At 36.2% G+C, this 17,835-nt stretch overlaps 1 protein-coding gene across 9 annotated transcripts in view; it reads left to right on the plus strand.

Annotated features, from left to right (window-relative positions):
• KCNH8 (potassium voltage-gated channel subfamily H member 8) overlaps positions 1-17,835 on the plus strand; it is a 447,861-nt gene that overhangs the window by 37,614 nt on the left and 392,412 nt on the right. The gene's annotated exons all lie outside the window — the stretch shown is intronic.

Below are 17,835 nucleotides of genomic sequence, written 5' to 3' on the forward strand. Positions count from 1 at the left end.
CCAGTAAATATTCAGAAATGTTTATCAAGAAAATTGAACTAGAAGGGTTGTATGCTGTCATTTGCTCTGTCTACTCTCAGATTTGCCACTCCCCTGCTCTGTTCTGTTTCTCATTCAACTTCGGAAGTTAGAAAAGGAAACATAGAATAAAATTAAAGAACAGAGGAGGAAGAAAGGAAGAGGAAGTAAGATTAGAAATTTTCAACATAAGCACTGTAAACCAGCTATAAATAGTAAAAAAAATAAAAATCACTATATATATATATATATATACATATATATATATAATGAAGAAATTTTCAACATAAGGCCAAGAAAGAGATGATCAGCTAAACCAAAAGTTTCATTTTTTTGAAGAAATTAATGATATACAAATATCTGTCAAGATTGATCTGGAAAAGAGAAAATACACAAAAATGAGTTTGATATAAAAAGGGGCACATAGGTATTTCAAAAATCTCTATGATTTCCATGAGCATGTTTAAGCAAATATAAAAACGTATGTGAAATGGATGAATATCTAAAAAATTAGAGATTTCTTAAAATTGACTCAATAGCTAGAAACATTGGAATAAACAAATTACCAGTAAAAATGTATTAACTCAAAAATGTTCATACTCTTTCCTCATTGTCCCTTGCTTTGCACAGATAACAGAAAGTGTAGTGTTCATATTTAAGGAATAGGTAATCACTAATCTGGACAATCTGTTGCAGCAAAAAGAGAATGAGTAAAATTCCTTAACCTAGAAATCTTGACTATAAACTGGGTAATGATAGGAATAGAAAGGAAAATTAGGGACCAATTCCTTCTGACTATACAAACATACATATAATACTGACATAGTGAATTCAGTGTCTTGTGTGAGACATTTGTTCAGAAAATGACCACATGCTAGAATATCTTAATCACAGGAACAGTGTGGTTCCACATCAGAAAAAAAAAACAAAAACCAAACTGTTAATGTAATATTCTACTTTAATAAAGGAGGCTCTAGATTGTTAAGAACAGCAAACACTCTTTGTCCTTGTTGTTCCACCCATCAAGAGGTGGAATCTGTTTCTTCACCCTTGAATCTGGGCTTGGTCATATGACTGGCTTTGGTCAATGGGATACTGATGAAAGAAGAGGCTTAAAAAGTGCTTTGTGCATTGGGTCTGTACCTTTCATGTTGCTGGGAGCCCCAATACCGTCATGTGAAGAAGTGTTCCCTAGCCTCCTGCAGAATGAAAGGACAAATGGAGAAAGAAGTATCAGTGATCCCAGGTGAGCCTCCGTAAGCCTTCTTGCTAAATACGACCTCATGATTGAACATAAGTGAGGGCAGGACTGCTCAGCTAACACACAAAATCATGGGGAAAAATGTTTTAAGCCACTAAGTTTTGAGGCATCTTGTTATTCAGCAAAGGCTAAATGACTCAGTAATGCATGATAATGTGCAGAAAAAAATGTATTTTTTCAATGCTTCTTCATTGGGATCTACCATAGCAAAACAGCAGTAGAACTTTTTCAATCCGATTAAAGGTATTTATCGAAAAACTCATATTTAATATACTTCATAGCGAGGCTTTAGAAACAACCCATTTAAAATTAGGAGCTAGTCAAGAATCCTACTGCTGCCTCTTTGGATAACTATTGCACCAGAAGTTCTACCTAATGTAATATAATTATAAAAAGAGAAATGAGGTATGCAAATTATGAAAGATTGGAGGTGATTATCTATGTAGAAAGCCCTGGGGAATATATATGTTACTGTTAGAACAAAAAATGCACAGGGTTATGTTGAAAAATAACAACAAAGCTCGGAGACCTCTTCTACCAGCTGGCAAGATTTATTATTTATTAAATTACAATCAGTAGATAACAAGGTAATGTGCAGGCATAAAAAAATAACCAATGAAACAAAATACAGGACCAAGAAACAGATCTAGATTATTTATAAAGCCTAACACAGGGCAGAGGTGACATTACAAATGAATTGGGAAAGGGTAAATTAACTATTGAATTCTATGAAATAAATTTATTTAGATTAAAGAACAAAATATGAAATACAGAAGAATCTTTCTGACCACAGAAAGGGAAGTATTTTAAAAATACTCAAAAAGCATGAATTATAAAAAAAGTTTGACAAATGCAATTAAATTAAAATTTTAAATTATTTAACAACTGGGAGTTCCTCTTGTGGTGCAGTGAAAATAAATTTGACTAGTATCCATGAGGATGCAGTTTCGATCCCTGTCCTTGCTCAGTGGGTTAAGGATCCGGCGTTGCTGTGAGCTGTGGTTTAGGTCACAGATGCAGCTCGGATTTGGCGTTGCTGTGGCTGTGGCTTTGGCTGGCAGCTCTAGCTCTGATTTGACCCCTAGCTGGGAACTTCCATATGCTGTGGGTGCAGCCTAAAAAAGAAAACATAAAATAAAAATTAAATTAAAAAGTAAAATAATTTAACAACCACAAACCTACCCCCCATAAACATAGTTGAAGTTCAGGCTGCAGACTAGAAGTAGATATTTGCCACATACATGGCTGACAAAATATACAGAGAATTTAGAAGAACTTCTTATATTAGTCTAAAAAGGATATGGGGCAAGGTAAATCACAGAGGAGGAAACTCTTAGGGTTAGTCAATAGAAAAAAGAAAAAAGGGAAAGATGCTCAAACTCTCTAGTAACCAGGAAAATGCAAATTCAGACATTTCCCATCTAGGTGGCTAGTATAAATTTTGAAAACTGGATAGAACATGTATTGGCAAAAATTTGGAAAAAGAAAATTTAAATATGTTTATATTAGTACAAACTGAAATAGTCCCTCTGGAAGAGCAATCTGGCCAGTTATAGTTGAAGTTGAGCGTACTTTTGACAGAGCTGTACCACTTTTTGAAATACAGTCTAAAAAATAATCCACTATTAGTACATAAAGAGATAAGTCTAGAAGGCCTGTTGCATCATTATTCATAACAGCAAAATTCACTATAGATTTGATAAGGAAATTCTGGATGTAATCATATAATGAAATATGAAATACCTATGAATGTGAACCATCTGTAACATGGAAGAATCTCAAAAACACAATCATGAAGGGAAAAAAGGCAAGTATGTCATTGTTCATAAAGGTATAGAAATATGTACAATAGTTATATTACTTACAGACATATATCTATGTAGTAATAATATACTAATAGGCATGGGGATGATAAATACCAGTATAGCGTAGTGAATACAGCTGTAGAAGAAGAGATTTGGACAGAAGTGCTTTCAAGTATGTATCTAATATTTTTTATCCAATGTAATTGAAAAATGGAAAATTTTGAAATTTAATAAAACTGGTTCAAGGATACAAGGACATGTCATTCTCCATAATATTCTAGACAGTAATGATATTTCATTGAAAAATGGTGTTACATGAGGTCCACCTGTATTGCTGCTGATGCAGGACTTCTCAGAACCTTTTTGATGCTAGGATGCACTGTGTCTCTCTAAGAGGTAAATATAGTGTGCAGTACCCCTCAGACACATTTGACCAGGGAATGCATTTGAAGATATATATTGACACACTAAATTCTGGCAGGACAGGCAGGAGCAATGCAAATCTAGAGATGGACAGTGCTGTAGAATTATTTTCAAATGCAAATCTAAGTGTGGATGAGCATCTCTCTGCCTCGTGGTCAAAATATTTTACCAAAATGGGCGAGGCTTTGTTAAATGTGGTTTAGTTTTAGGGCATTTAATGGAAAAGTTATTCAAACGTATGTCATAAAGTATCTGAGAATTTAAAAGATTTCAGGAGGTATTTTACAGTTTTATTGAGTCTAATTTTTAGTCCATGAATTTCTTCTGAATGTACAATTAAGTGATTTTTAGTTAATGTACAGAGTTGTACCACTGTCACCAAAGTCTAGTTTTAGAGCATCTGTATCACCCACAAAATTCCCAATTTCCTATTTGTAGTCAATCTGAGTGGCCACCCCCAGGCAACAATTGATTTGCTTTCTGTCTCCATAAATTTTCCTTTTATGGGTATATCATACAAGGGAAACCATACAGTATATAATCTTTTGACTCTATCTTCTTTTGCATAACATAATGTTTTTAAGATTCATTCACATTGTAGTATATACCAGTAATTTGTTCCTTTATATTGCTGAATAGCAGTCCATTGCCTGGATGCACCATATTCACTTTATTCATTCACTAGTTTGGGGTTTTTGTTTTTTGTGGTTTTTGTTTGTTTGTTTTTTGTTTTGCTTTTTAGGGCCACACCTGTGTCATATGGAGGTTCCCCGGCTAGGCGTTGAATCAGAGCTAGAGCTGCTGGCCTACACCACAGTCATAGCAACTCAGGATCCAAGCCGAGTCTGTGACCTACACCACAGCTCACAGCAACGCTGGATCCTTAACTCACTGAGCAAGGCCAGGGATCGAACCCACATCCTCATGGATCCTAGTCAGGTTCATTAACTGCTGAGCCATGAAGGGAACTCTCCTAGTTTTAGTTTTGAGTAATGTTGCTAGGAATATTCATGTCCAAGTCTTTTGTACATGTCTTTTTGTTTCTCTCCGGTAGATTCCTTGAATGAAATTGTCAGTCATTGAACATTCATGTTTAACTTCTTAGAATACTGCCAAACTATTTTTAGAGTGTTTTGCATCACTTTACATTTCTACCAGTAATATATGAGGGTTCTTGTTTCTACACATCCTTGCCATACTTGCTACTGTTTGTTTTTTGATTCTAGCCATTCAGGTGGGTATGTGGTAATACCTCAGGGTGTTTTTTTTTTATGCATATATTCAATATTTATTCAGTTATTCATCAGTTTCTTCATCAGACTGCTTATTACATATACTATTATACATTATAAAACATACCCACAAATAAACTTGTTAAATGTGACTTAACGATAAACTAGGTCATAGCTGTTATTTTTTTTTGGTAGCCAAAATGCTTCATAGTATCGTTAGGCTATATTTCAAAGTACAATATATGCTTAAGGCAAGGCTCATTGTTAATATAAGTGGATATAAATCCATGCATCATACATCATCTTGATGATTTATGTGGGAAGAAGCAGACTTCTTGTAAGACTGAATTAAATAGATCATCAGCACTGTTAACCTCCCATTATGGTGAAGAATTCTCTTTTTTTAATTTTTATTTTTTTATTACTCAATGAATTTATTACATTTATAGTTGTACAATGATCATCACAATCCAGTTTTATAGGATTTCTATCCCACAACCCCAGCCCATCCCCCCCACCCACCAAACTGTCTCCTTTGGAGACCATGACTTTTTCAAAGTCTGTGAGTCAGTATCTGTTCTGCAAAGAAGTTCATTCTGTCCTTTTTTTCAGATTCCACATGTCAGTGAAAGCGTTTGATGTTGGTGTCTCATTGTCTGGCTGACTTCACTTAGCATGATAATTTCTAGGTCCATCCATGTTACTAAAAATGCCATTATTTCTTTCCTTTTAATGGCTGAGTAATATTCCATTGTGTATATGTAGCACATCTTCTTTATCCATTTCTCTGTCAATGGACATGGGCAGAAGATCTAAATAGACAATTCTACAAAGAAGACATACAGATGGCCAAAAAGCACATGAAAAGATGTTCAACATCACTCATCATCACAGAAATGCAAATTAGGAGTGCCCGTAGTGGCGCAGTGGTTAACAAATCCAACTAGGAACCATGAGGTTGCGGGTTCGGTCCCTGCCCTTGCTCAGTGGGTTAACGATCCGGCGTTGCTGTGAGCTGTGGTGTAGGCTGCTGACACGGCTCGGATCCCGCGTTGCTGTGGCTCTGGCGTAGGCTGGTGGCTACAGCTCCGATTCAACCCCTAGCCTGGGAACCTCCATATGCCGTGGGAGCGGCCCAAGAAATAGCAACAACAACAACAAAAAAAAGACAAAAGACAAAAAAAAAAAAAAAAAAAAAAGAAATGCAAATTAAAACCACTATGAGGTACCCCCTTACACTGGCCAGAATGGCCATCATCCAAAAGTCTACAAACAATAAGTGCTGGAGAGGGTGTGGAGAAAAAGGAACCCTATTACACTGTTGGTGGGATTGTACATTGGGGCAACCACTGTGGAAAACAGTATGGAGAGTCCTCAGAAAACTAAAAATAGAATTACCATTTGATCCGGCAATCCCACTCCTGGGCATCTATCCAGAGAAATCTATGACTTGAAAAGATACATGTACTCCAGTGTTCACTGCAGCACGGGATACAATAGCCAAGACATGGAAACAACCTAAATGTCTATCAACAGAGGAGTGGATCAAGAAGATGTGGTACATATACACAATGGAATATTACTCAGCCATTAAAAGGGTGGTTTTAATATGCATTTTTTGTGATGGCAAATGATACTGAACACCTTTTCATGTACTTATTAGCTACTTGATGTCTTCTTTGGTGAAATGTCTTATTCAAGTATTTTGCCTATTTTAAGTTGGATTATTATTATTATTGTTTTTTGAGTTATAAGAAGTGTAGTCTGGATATGAGTCCTGTACTGGATACAAGATTTGCAAATATTTTTTTCTGTAAGAAAGAATTTAATTTTAAATGAGGCTTTATTTTCATGTGAATCATATCTCTCCCATTATCTTAATTTGAACAGAAAATACTGCTGTGAAGAAAATTTAAAAGAGGATCATTATCACTGGAACTGATACTTTAGGTAGTTAGCATTTTTGTACTCCTATGATTTATTTGCCCTTTTTCTTTTTAAAAACAATTTAAGTCTTTATGAAATACACTTATTCAAACTTATTAGAACTCATGCATTCCAATTACTACTGATTCTGTCAAAGTAATTATATTTACTCTCTACATTAATCCAAAAATATAGCCATTGTTCAAAATATTCTTTGAGGTTTTCTCATGGTTTTCATTCTGAGCCAGTGTTACCCCCTGTACACAATGTACTTACACAAACTCACACATCCTCAATTCCTCTGCTTAAAACTAAGTTCATATTTTGCCAATTGTGGATAGTAGCTGGGCAAAATCCAGATTAGCATCTCATGGAAAATGGGATTTAGTGAGAAAATAATAAAAATTATCCCTAAATAGGCTTTGAAAAACAACAGTAATGGAGTAATGGCGTAGTGGGGTAAGAATCTGGTATTGTCACTGCAGAGTCTCAGGCCACTGCTGTGGTTGGGGTTCCATCCCTGGTCCAGGAACTTACACATGCCCATGCCGCAGGTGCAGCCGGGGGAAAAAAAAAAAAAAAAGAGGAAGAAAAGCAAAAAAAGCAGTAAAGAACAACTCTAGAAGTTAAATGTGCCTAAAGAACTAGATTAATCAGCACTGAAATTTACTGGGGCAAGTAACTCTCCTGGGTCACCTTCCGAGATTGGCTGGGAGACTGCTGCATTGACACAACCCAGTTGGGTGCATTCTCCCATGGTTTAATTTTTTGCAGAGTGCTCCTTTTAAAAAAAGGGGGAAAAAAAAGTTTTGCAACTTGCCCTTACTGGCTTGAAATGAATGTCCTTTACACTTGAATATGCCTTTTGTTTCATTTTCAGAAGTCTCTCCCAAAGAAAACCTTGTACAAACACCTGGCATTTCAGAAATTATTGTGTTGCTTAAGGGCACTTTTCCTGGGTCTTGTCTTTTATTCATGTATTGAAAGGGCAGAGCGTAAACAGATCACTTTTGTGTGCTTGCCCCTTGCATGATGTAAGAGGTGGGGCGGGGAGAATAATACCTCTTCTTTGATGTGTTCTTTTTTGTTCTGTTGAAGGATGCATTTGGAAAAGGAAAAATTGTAACTCTCCATACAGATTTAAAATAAGCGTGCGTTAAAGATTTCATTTAACCTGTTCTCAAAAAGGAAAGTATACAGATGTTGCAATATTCAAGGGAGAAGTCACTGAATCTCAGATTGATATGGAGCAAAGAATGTTGAAATGAATTTACAGGATGAGGTGAAATTGGTGTTTTTCCATGGGGGATGGTTAAGGGGTGGGTGACAATGCTTGGTATTTTATTGGAGACATTCAGTGAATTTTTCTGCTTATTCCACACTTCTGTACAGTCTTAAGCAAAGATTATCAGATTTTTTCTGTAACATGCCAGATAGCAAATATCTTATGTTTATATGCCTGTGGGCTCCTACTCCACTCTGCTGTTTGAAACATGAAAGCAGCTATCGGGTTGAACATAAGGGCATGATTATATTTGACTATAACTTTATTTATGAACACCGAAATTTGAATTTAATATTATTTTCATGTTATTAGAATTATTCTGTTTTTTAAAAAATATTCCCCAGTCATATTGAGATTGTGAGCCAAATTTGGCTGACCTCTTAACTACATAGAGTACCCTGAAAAACTCATAACTAAAATTAGCACAGTTTTTATAAAGTATATGATTTATGGTAATAAATTACCATACGGAATAGCATAAATCTGTCTACCTATCTATCTACTACCTATCTTCTATTTGTGTTTATCTATCTGTCTATCTATTTATCATCTGTCTTCTATCCATAAATGTAAGAACAAAAGAAAAAACAACAAAAGAACAGCAATAAAGCTCTATGCTAAAACAGCCAGAAGAACCATAATTGGCTGAGTAAAGTTTACTGTTCATTGTTGACTCGAGTTATATCACCCCACTTTTTTTTTTTTTTGGTCTTTTTGCCATTTCTGGGGCTGCTCCTGCAGCATATGGAGGTTCCCAGGCTAGGGGTCCATTTGGAGCTATAGCCGCCAGCTTACATCAGAGCCACAGCAATGCAGGATCCAAGCCGTGTCTGCAATTTACACCACAGCTCACGGCAACGCCAGATCCTTAACCCACTGAGCAAGGCCAGGGATAGAACCGGTAACATCTTGGTTCCTAGTCGGATTCATTAACCACTGAGCCATGACGGGAACTCCTATATCACCCCAGTTTATCACTTACTTTTGTCATAAGACTCAACTCTATATGATCAAGTCAAAATTACATGAATCCTGAAGTGATTCTCTTTTAGAATTTCCTTTGCCAAACTTGTATGCAATTCCAAACACACAGCGGAACTGTATATAGGAGGATTTCCCTTTTAGTACACGATGTTTTTTAATTATACATGTAAAATAGTCAAAACAATCCTTGCCGATCAACGTCTACCAGCTCTCCTCCACTCATTGACAAATAAACTGATGATTCCATAAATTAAGAGAATCTTTAAAATTCTATTTTTACTTATTTATGTTTATATTTTCTTTTACTGTAGGGACATACTAGGGTCATTTAGATATATTCTTGGGGTCCATGAGCTTGTAATAGGTTTTAAAACAGGTATTTTTATTTTTATGAGTGATCTGGTAAAATGATATTTTCTATTATCTGGATCCCCATATTATGACCAAGGACTACTATGCAGGTGTAGAGTTGTTCCTGTACTTGCATTTATATATTTTTAGTGGGTTTTAGCCAAGTTTTAAACTGTAATGTTTACCATAATGTTAATCTAACTGTGATTTTTGACTCCTTGCTGTGGGGTGGACAAATTTATTCTAGAGCAGGAGTCAGCAATCTATCTGTAAAAGGCCAGATAGTAAATATTTTAGTTTTTAAAGTCTCCATCACAGCTGTGCAACTTGGTAATTGTAGCTTGAAAGCAGCTATAGGCAATATGTAAATTATTCAGTCTGGCAGTGTTCCAATAAAACTTTTTTACTCAAACAGGTGGTAGGTTGAATTTAGCACAAGGGCCTTAGTGTGCTAACTCTTATTCTAGAGCATCTGATAATTCTCAAAATCTATGAAAAATCTGTCTATAATTATACATTACTTTAACAAAATTGTTCTATAAATCAGGAATAATAAGTTTAGGAAGCTGTTATTTGCTTGACAACATGACCCATCTTTTATAGAGGTACAGTTTAAAATTAGGTCATTAGCAATGTTTTATGTTAAACAATTCTAAGCTTTTAAAATTTGCTTCTTCAACTTAATCTTGAAGAAAATTGGCCTGCATTCCACAAGGTTTTTACACAGACCATGGCTAGCTTTTCTTTTTGACTCAGCCATAACCCACATACACAGTTGAGTAACTAAAATTGCTAACCAGGAGTCCCACTGTAGCACAGTGGGATTAGGTTTTGATTGCAGTGGCTTGGGTCACTGCAGAGGTTTAGATTCGACCCCTGGCCCACCACAGTAGGTTAAGGGATCTGGCATTGCCATAGTGGCATAGGTTGCAACCATGGCTCGGATTCAGTCCCTTGCCTGGGAACTTCTATATGCCATGGGTGTGGCCAAAATAAAGTTCCTAACAGTGTGCCCATCTCTTTACACTCATCTTTCAAGTGAAGGATTTTCAGGTTTGAGCCACATCAAAGCTCTTCAGATGAAGAAATTTCAATAGTTGAAATGCACTGGAGTGTCACACTTTAACAGACCAGGAAGTTTAAAAGCTCATCAGTTCCCTAAAAATCTATGCGCTGGATGGCTTATTTGCAGAATTTATCAAAATAACAATTTCTTCTTGAATATGTTCAATTGCTGGTTGATTAATTTTTATCAATGCATTTGTAAATACATTATTTTATTTACTATTTCGATGACTCCAACAAATGTTTCATGTGGGAATTACTTAGCTTATGTGAATCTCTTTTAAGTTCATTTTAAAGTCACTTTCAAGTTTATGTCTTTTAAAGGATCTTTTTAAATTTTCAAGTACCATTGACTTAGCTTATTTAATCATTTATAAATTTATAAATTTTACAGCAATTCACATTGTAGAACCATATTAACAGTTTTTAAATATTTCTGTGAATTTTAGTTTATTGGATTTGTGTCTTCATGGCAGTATTTTAAAGCATTATTTAGTTGAAAGGTAATTTATTATTATTATTATTTTTTGCTATTTTTAGGGTCACACCCCTGACATTTGGAGGTTCCCAGGCTAGGGGTCGAATTGGAGCTACAGCTGCCAGCTTATGCCACAGCTATAGCCACAGCAACACCAGATCCGAGCCACGTCTATGACCTACACCACAGCTAATGGCAACTCTGGATCCCTAGCCCACTGAGTGAGGCCAGGGATTGAGCCACAACCTCATAGTTCCTAGTCGGATTCTTTTCCCCTACACCACAACAGGAATTCCTGAAAGGTAATTATTTAAAAGCTCATAGGATGACTTAGTTTTCTTATAAATATACTTGTGAATATATTTAATATTCATAAATTTGTAATTCTAATTCTGATACAACCACATTTAGAATAAGGTTTGATTTACAATAGCCATAAACATAACTGCTTATAGATGTTACAAAGCACATAAATTGATTTAAAATGTTAACTATTTATGAAATTTGGTGAAATAATGGTGTTATAAACTTACAGCCTGGAAGTATAAAAAAATAAATTTGCAAAGAATGTGAAAGAACTAAAAAAATAAAGCCAAAACCTATTTCATCATATATAAAGTGCTAAAACTTTAAATTTTAATTGATATAAATAAAAAATTAAAGTTGAGGTATTCCTAACAGATTGAAAAAACGTATATATAGTCATTTATATGAAAATTTATTAACATGTCCCTTACTAGAGTTGATACATTTGGTAAATGGTGGTGCTAACTTGCTTAGTTGATTTTTTGGCAAAACTGGTCTTGAGCCAGCAGAGATGGCCTAGTTAAGGGGAAGAACATATTTGTTTGTCCTGAGAGGAAAACTTAATTTGGGGCATTGGAATCAATATTTCTGTGAAGTCCTGTAGTGGAATGAACATTTTTCAAGCTGGCGTTCACAGGTTTTTGATTGATTCAAGAAACTAGTAAGTGCTTTCTTCTTCTTTTCACCTATAGGAGTTCTAAGAGAAAAAATTGAGTCCCTGTCCTCCTTATTGTATCAGTAGCACTTTGTCTTGGTAATAAATCTACTTCTTTCCAGTTGTCAGAGGAAAGTCTAAGACCTTTGTCATACTAGCTCATAGAATAGCCCTTCTAATAAGTGGTCTGCAGGTGCTTTGTGTTACCCAGTCCAAGCTCATCTGCTTGCTCTACAATCAGCCAATAAGTAGAGAGACAAGTTGTTGCAGCAATGAATAGTTACTTTATTTGGGAATCCAGCCAACCAAGAAGATGGTGGACTAGTGTACCAAACAATCACCTTACCCAAGTTAAAATTCAGACTTCTTTTATACTAAAAGAATGTGGTTGGTTATTGCAAGCTTCCCGGTGTCAGAATCCTTTGTTCTTACAGCTATCTCTGTAGGTGACATCACAATATTCCTGTAAATCCACAATAAAACAATTGTTATTTTCTGTTCTGCAAGTTTTTTATCTCTGTATGAAAGGAAAAGTGTTGTATCTTTAAAGATTAGAGCTTTGTGAATGGACTATCATATATTTTAGGCAATAGGCAATGTGCTTAACTTGTAGCAAAAACAGAGTACAGAGGTTAAAGTGAAAGAAAGAGATCCAGTATAGAGTCAGATGTGTTCTTCCCTATTAGAGCTGTATGTCCATTCAATTCTGATTTCTTTTAGGTCCTGGCATTCTAGCCCAGTTAGAGGTTCCATGATTCCTTTATACAGTTATGAATATGCTCTTGTTCATATTCATTCTATCTCTGTCTCTGTCTCTCCCTCTCAGTGTTGTTAAGAGCAAAAGTTGAATGGTTGCTTCACTAAATCTAATCCTACTCTTGGGTAGCCCATGCTGCTTGTCTTCAGCAGATCAAGTTCTTTTTTTTTTTTTTTTTTTTTTAATGCCAGCATAAGTGTTTTTAAAAGTGTAAACTACTAAGGTAAAATTAATTTGACCTTTAAGGAGGTGAAATGAATGAATTGTACAAAACTGGCTTCTCTGAAGGGATTTTTTTTCCCCCTGGAATAGCTCTGTGAGAAATAAGATGTGTCCAGTTTACTTATGGTTAAGAAATATTAGCTGCATGGACAAGAAGCCTAATGCTTTAATGTGAAAGAAAATAGGATGCTGTTGGAGATGAACTAATTTCTTAAAAGCAGCAAGTAAGCATGATAGTGTGGCAGTAGTTTGACTTTTGCAACATATAATGGACAGAAGCAACCTCCTTTCAAGCCTTCACTTAAAGATCTTTTGGAGTTCCCTGGTGGCTTAGTGGGTTAAGGTGCCGGCATTGTTACTGCAGTGGCTCAGGTTGTTGCTGTGGCTCAGGTTCAGTCTTTGACTTGGGAACTTCCACATGCCACAGGTGTGCCCCCCTGCCAAAAAAAACTCTCAAACACAGCCTTATGAAGGTAGGTTGACTTCTACATATTTGTATGGCCTTATTTCAAGTATGTTGTCTGAGTTTTATTTTTATGGAAAAAGAAATATATGTCATATATAATAATTTTTATATTTATTAATAAGCAGTTATCAATACTTTTATTGTCCATAATTTTTTAGAATTACTTTCATCAACTATTTTGAAGAATTGCTATGATCCTATCTGAAAACTTTCAAAGAAACTTTTTCTTTGTAAAATAAGAGTAATAAATTGTCAGCTGAAAAAGTGTTTTAAAATTACAAAATTAAAATTAAACTATGAATATATAATTCAAATAGTATATACATAGGATAAAAAATGGAGACATCTGAGTCTTGACTTCTGTATGCATACACACACACACATACATACACTTACTTTCCTGGTAACCTATTTCCCTCTGAAAATGCTGTAGCGTGCATCCTTACACATTTTTGTTATGCATTTGCATTTACTTATATAATATAAATGAGTTCATATTTTTAAAAATAATGTAATATTTTTTATAATATAACATACTTTTTTATAATAAATGAGTTCAAATTTTTTCCCACTTAACATACCTTGGAGCTCTTTCTATGTTATTAATATATATTTACTTTATTTTTAAAACTTTCATAGTACTCCATAACATGGATAATTTATATAATGAAAGTTTCATTTTATTCCACAGTATTGCTGAATCATAATAAATTTCATAGAACAGATAGGTCATTCATCAAATGTTGTTTCAATTATAACTATTCAAAAATGCTGCAATAGAAGTTCCTGTCATGGCTCAGTGGTTAACGAATCCGACTAGGAACCATGAGGTTGCGGGTTTGATCCCTGGCCTCGCTTGGTGGGCTGAGGATCCAGCGTTGCCGTGAGCTGTGGTGTAGTTTGCAGACGCAGCTTGGATCTGGCTTTGCTGTGGCTCTGGCGTAGGCCGGCGGCTGGCTACAGGCTCCGATTAAACCCCTAGCCTGGGAACCTCCATATGCCACAGGAGCGGCCCTAGAAAAGACAAAAAAAAAAAAAAAAAAAAAAAAAATGCTGCAATAAAACCAGGTTTATACTTGTGTATATCTATAAGATAGGCATAAAAGTAGAATTGTTGGTCAAAATTAATTAATATTTTAATACTGTCTACAATTTTCCTGCTAACCTAATTATGTTCTCACTGAAATTGTGTGAGAATATCCAGTTCCCCATAAGCTTACCACATTGCATTTTATCAGCCTTCTGAATTTTATGAACAAAATGTGATGTATTGTTACGATTGTGACATTGTTACTGAGTTCATACTCCTAATGCTCCCTGCAGGATAGGACAATAAATCAAGAGATGAGGTGCTGGGGCAAGGAGTAGCAACTTTATTTGGAAAGCCAGCAGACCAAGATCTTGGTGGACTGGTGTCCCAGAGAACCATCTTGCCAGGGTTTGGATGCTTATTCCCTTTATAAAACAAAGAGGAGATAAAGTTAAAAGAAAAAAAAAAAAAAAGGAAAGAAAAGTAAAAAACAGTTGTTGCAAATATTTCCTGGTTTCTACCAGACTTGAGAGGGGATGTGTTAATTTCTTCTTTTCTGTTACCATTCACAGTTGGGTCTGATCAGGATGTTTCCTGTGAGCTGAACAAAGGTATTTTAGGTTAATTACAGTCCTGAGAGGCAGAGTTCTCAGAGATGGGATACTAGGTATACTTTAAGCTAGAGGCAACATCCCTTTAGTGATTAACTTGTAGTAAAAACAATAGAGTACAAAGGTTAAAGTAAAAAACAGATCCAGTCAGGAATCAGATTTGTTCTCCCCATAAGACAATGTCTGATTAGTAATGACGTTGAACCTCTTTCACTTGTTATTTGTTCTTCAGCAAGGTTCTTTGTTGTCCATAAAAGGACAGCTTTAAGTAATAGGGAAATTTAGTCTATTTTTTTCTTTCAGTTTTATTGAGATATAATTGACATACAGAACTATGTAAGTTGAAGGTGTACAGCATAACGATTTGTCTTACTAGGTAATCAAGTAATGATTACCACACTAAGTTTGGTGAACATCTATCATCTCCAATAGATACAAAATTAAAGAAATAGAAAAAATGTTTCTTGTGATGATAATTTAGGATTTCCTCTCTAATAACTCTGATATATAACATACAGCAGTGTTAATTATACTTATCATGTTGTACATTAACCTCCTTGGTGCTTACCTGTCTTATAGATGTAACTTCATACCTTTTGATCACCTACATCCAATTCCTTCTCCAACACTCCCGACCTCTGGTAATTACAAATCTGTTATTATGAGCTTGTTTCTTTTCCCAAGAATAACTGAAGTACATCACCTAGTTAGTTTCTCTTATACAGCATGCTCTTTTGACATTTCTATACATTTCAAAATCAGCACCACAATAAGGCTGGTTATGATATGTCACCAAAGATATTACATGGTTATCTCCTATATTCCCCACATTGCACTTAGCACTCTATGTGATTATTTCAAGTTGCTGATCTCCTAAATTCAGGCACGTTTTAACAGCCATGCATTTTTACTCCCCATTCCTACGTTTACTGTTTTTGACATCGTATTTCACATCTTTTTGTTTTGTGTATCCATTAATTATTTGTTGTGGATATAGGTGATTTTACTATTTTTATCTTTTCACCTTTGTACTATCTTTGTACCTGGTTTACTTACTAACTTAACTGTATATTTGCCCTTACTACTAATATTTTTCCTTTCATAATTTTCAGGTTTCTAGTTGTGGCCTTTTCTTTTTCACTTAGAGAAATCTCTTTAACATTTTTTTTTAAAGCTGATTTGGTAGTGCTGAACTCTTTTAGTGCTTCCTTGTTTGTAAAACTTTTGATCTTTCCATCAAATCTGAATGGAATTCTTGCTGGGTATATATTGTTCCATTCCCTTCTGGCTTCCAGAGTTTCTGTTAAAAAGTCAGCAAATAGGAGTTCCCGTCATGGCACAGCAGAAACGAATCAGACTAGGAACCCTGAGGTTGCAGGTTCCATCCCTCGCCTTGCTCAGTACATTAAGGATCTGGCGTTGCTGTGAGCTGTAGTGTAGGTCACAGATGTGGCTTGGATCTGGTGTTGCTGTGGCTGTGGTGCAGGCCACAGCTATAGCTTCGATTAGATCCCTAGCCCAGGAAACTCCATATGCCAAGGGTGTAGCCCTTAGAAAAAAAGTCAGCAAATAGCCTTATGGGAGTGCCTTGTACTTAACTTGTTGCCTTTCCCTTGCTGCTTTTAGTATTCTCTCTTTATTTTTAAGATTTACCATTTTAATTACAATGTGTCTTGGGTGTTCCTTTTTTGGATTGATCCTGTTTGTGGCTCTCTGTGCTTCCTGGACCTGCATGTCTGTTTCCTTTCCCAAGTGAGGGACGTTTTCAACTATTATGTATTCAGATATGTTCTCTCCCCCTTTCTCTCTTTTCCATCTGGGGCCCCTTTAATGTGAATCTTATACACTTGACCTTATGTCAGAGTTCTCTTAAACTGTCCTCACTTTTTATTCCTTTTTCTTTTTTTTTTCTGCTCAGCTTCAGTGGTTACCACTTCTCTGTCTTCCCATTCACTGATCTCTTCCTCCGTGTCATTTAGTCTAATGTTGTTCCTTCTAGTGTATTCTTATTTCAGTTATTGCATTCTCCACCTCTGTTTGGTTGTTCTTTGTATTTTATAACTCTTTGTTAAGAACTAACTTTTCACTCTGTGCATCCAGTCTTTTCCTGAGTTCTCTGATCATTACCTTGAACTCTTTATTGGATAGATTATTTATCCCAACTTCATTTAGTTTTTCTTCTGGGATTTTATCATGTTCCTTCATTTGGAACATATTCCTCTATCACTTCATTTTGCACGAATTGCTGATTTTATTTCTATGTATCCAGTAACTTGGTTACATTTCTTGACCTTAGAGAAGTGTCTTTATGCAGGAAACATCCTATGCATCCCAGCAGTGCACTCCCCTCTGGTCACCAGAGATGTGTGATCTAGAGTGCCTCCTCTTTGGGCTGTGAGGGTCCTTCTGTTGTAACAGGCTGAGTATTTTGGGTGGTCTAGTAGGTGTGGCTGACCCCTGGGCTAGTTCATTTCTAGGCTCTGTTTATGCAAAGGCTGCCAGCCCCTGTTTGGTGGGCCTGGGTCACAAGGCTCCTTGCTGCAGGACCCTGAGGAGACCTGGGGCTAGTGCTGGCCCACTGGTGGGTGGAAGCTGGGTTCTGGAGTGCACGGTTGTTGGTTAGGGGTCCCAGATAGAGTGTTGGTCTACTTGCATTTGAGACCAGTTCCTGACCTGCCTGGCTATTGGTTCTGGTGTATCCCAAAGCTGGTGTTGGCCTCTTGGTGAGTTGGGTTAGATCCCAGGGCAGCTGGCTGAGGAGTCTAAAGTGACTCAGAGCTCGTATTGGCCTACCAGTGGATGGAGCTGAGGCCCAGGGGTCCCGACAGCTGGTGCCAACCTGATAGTGGGTGAGCTAGGTCAGGGAATAAGAGGCTGCAGGGCTCTGGTGGTCTTGGGCCTGGCTTCTGCCCTTGGTAAGTGGGGCCAGAGCACAGTGTCTCTGGCTACAGGGCTCTGGA

The sequence above is a fragment of the Sus scrofa genome, chromosome 13, assembly GCF_054392235.1.
Source record: "Sus scrofa isolate SSC_HxYL_T2T_F1_AM1 chromosome 13, Sscrofa_HxYL_maternal_Yorkshire_Landrace_v2.0, whole genome shotgun sequence".
NCBI lineage: Eukaryota > Metazoa > Chordata > Mammalia > Artiodactyla > Suidae > Sus > Sus scrofa.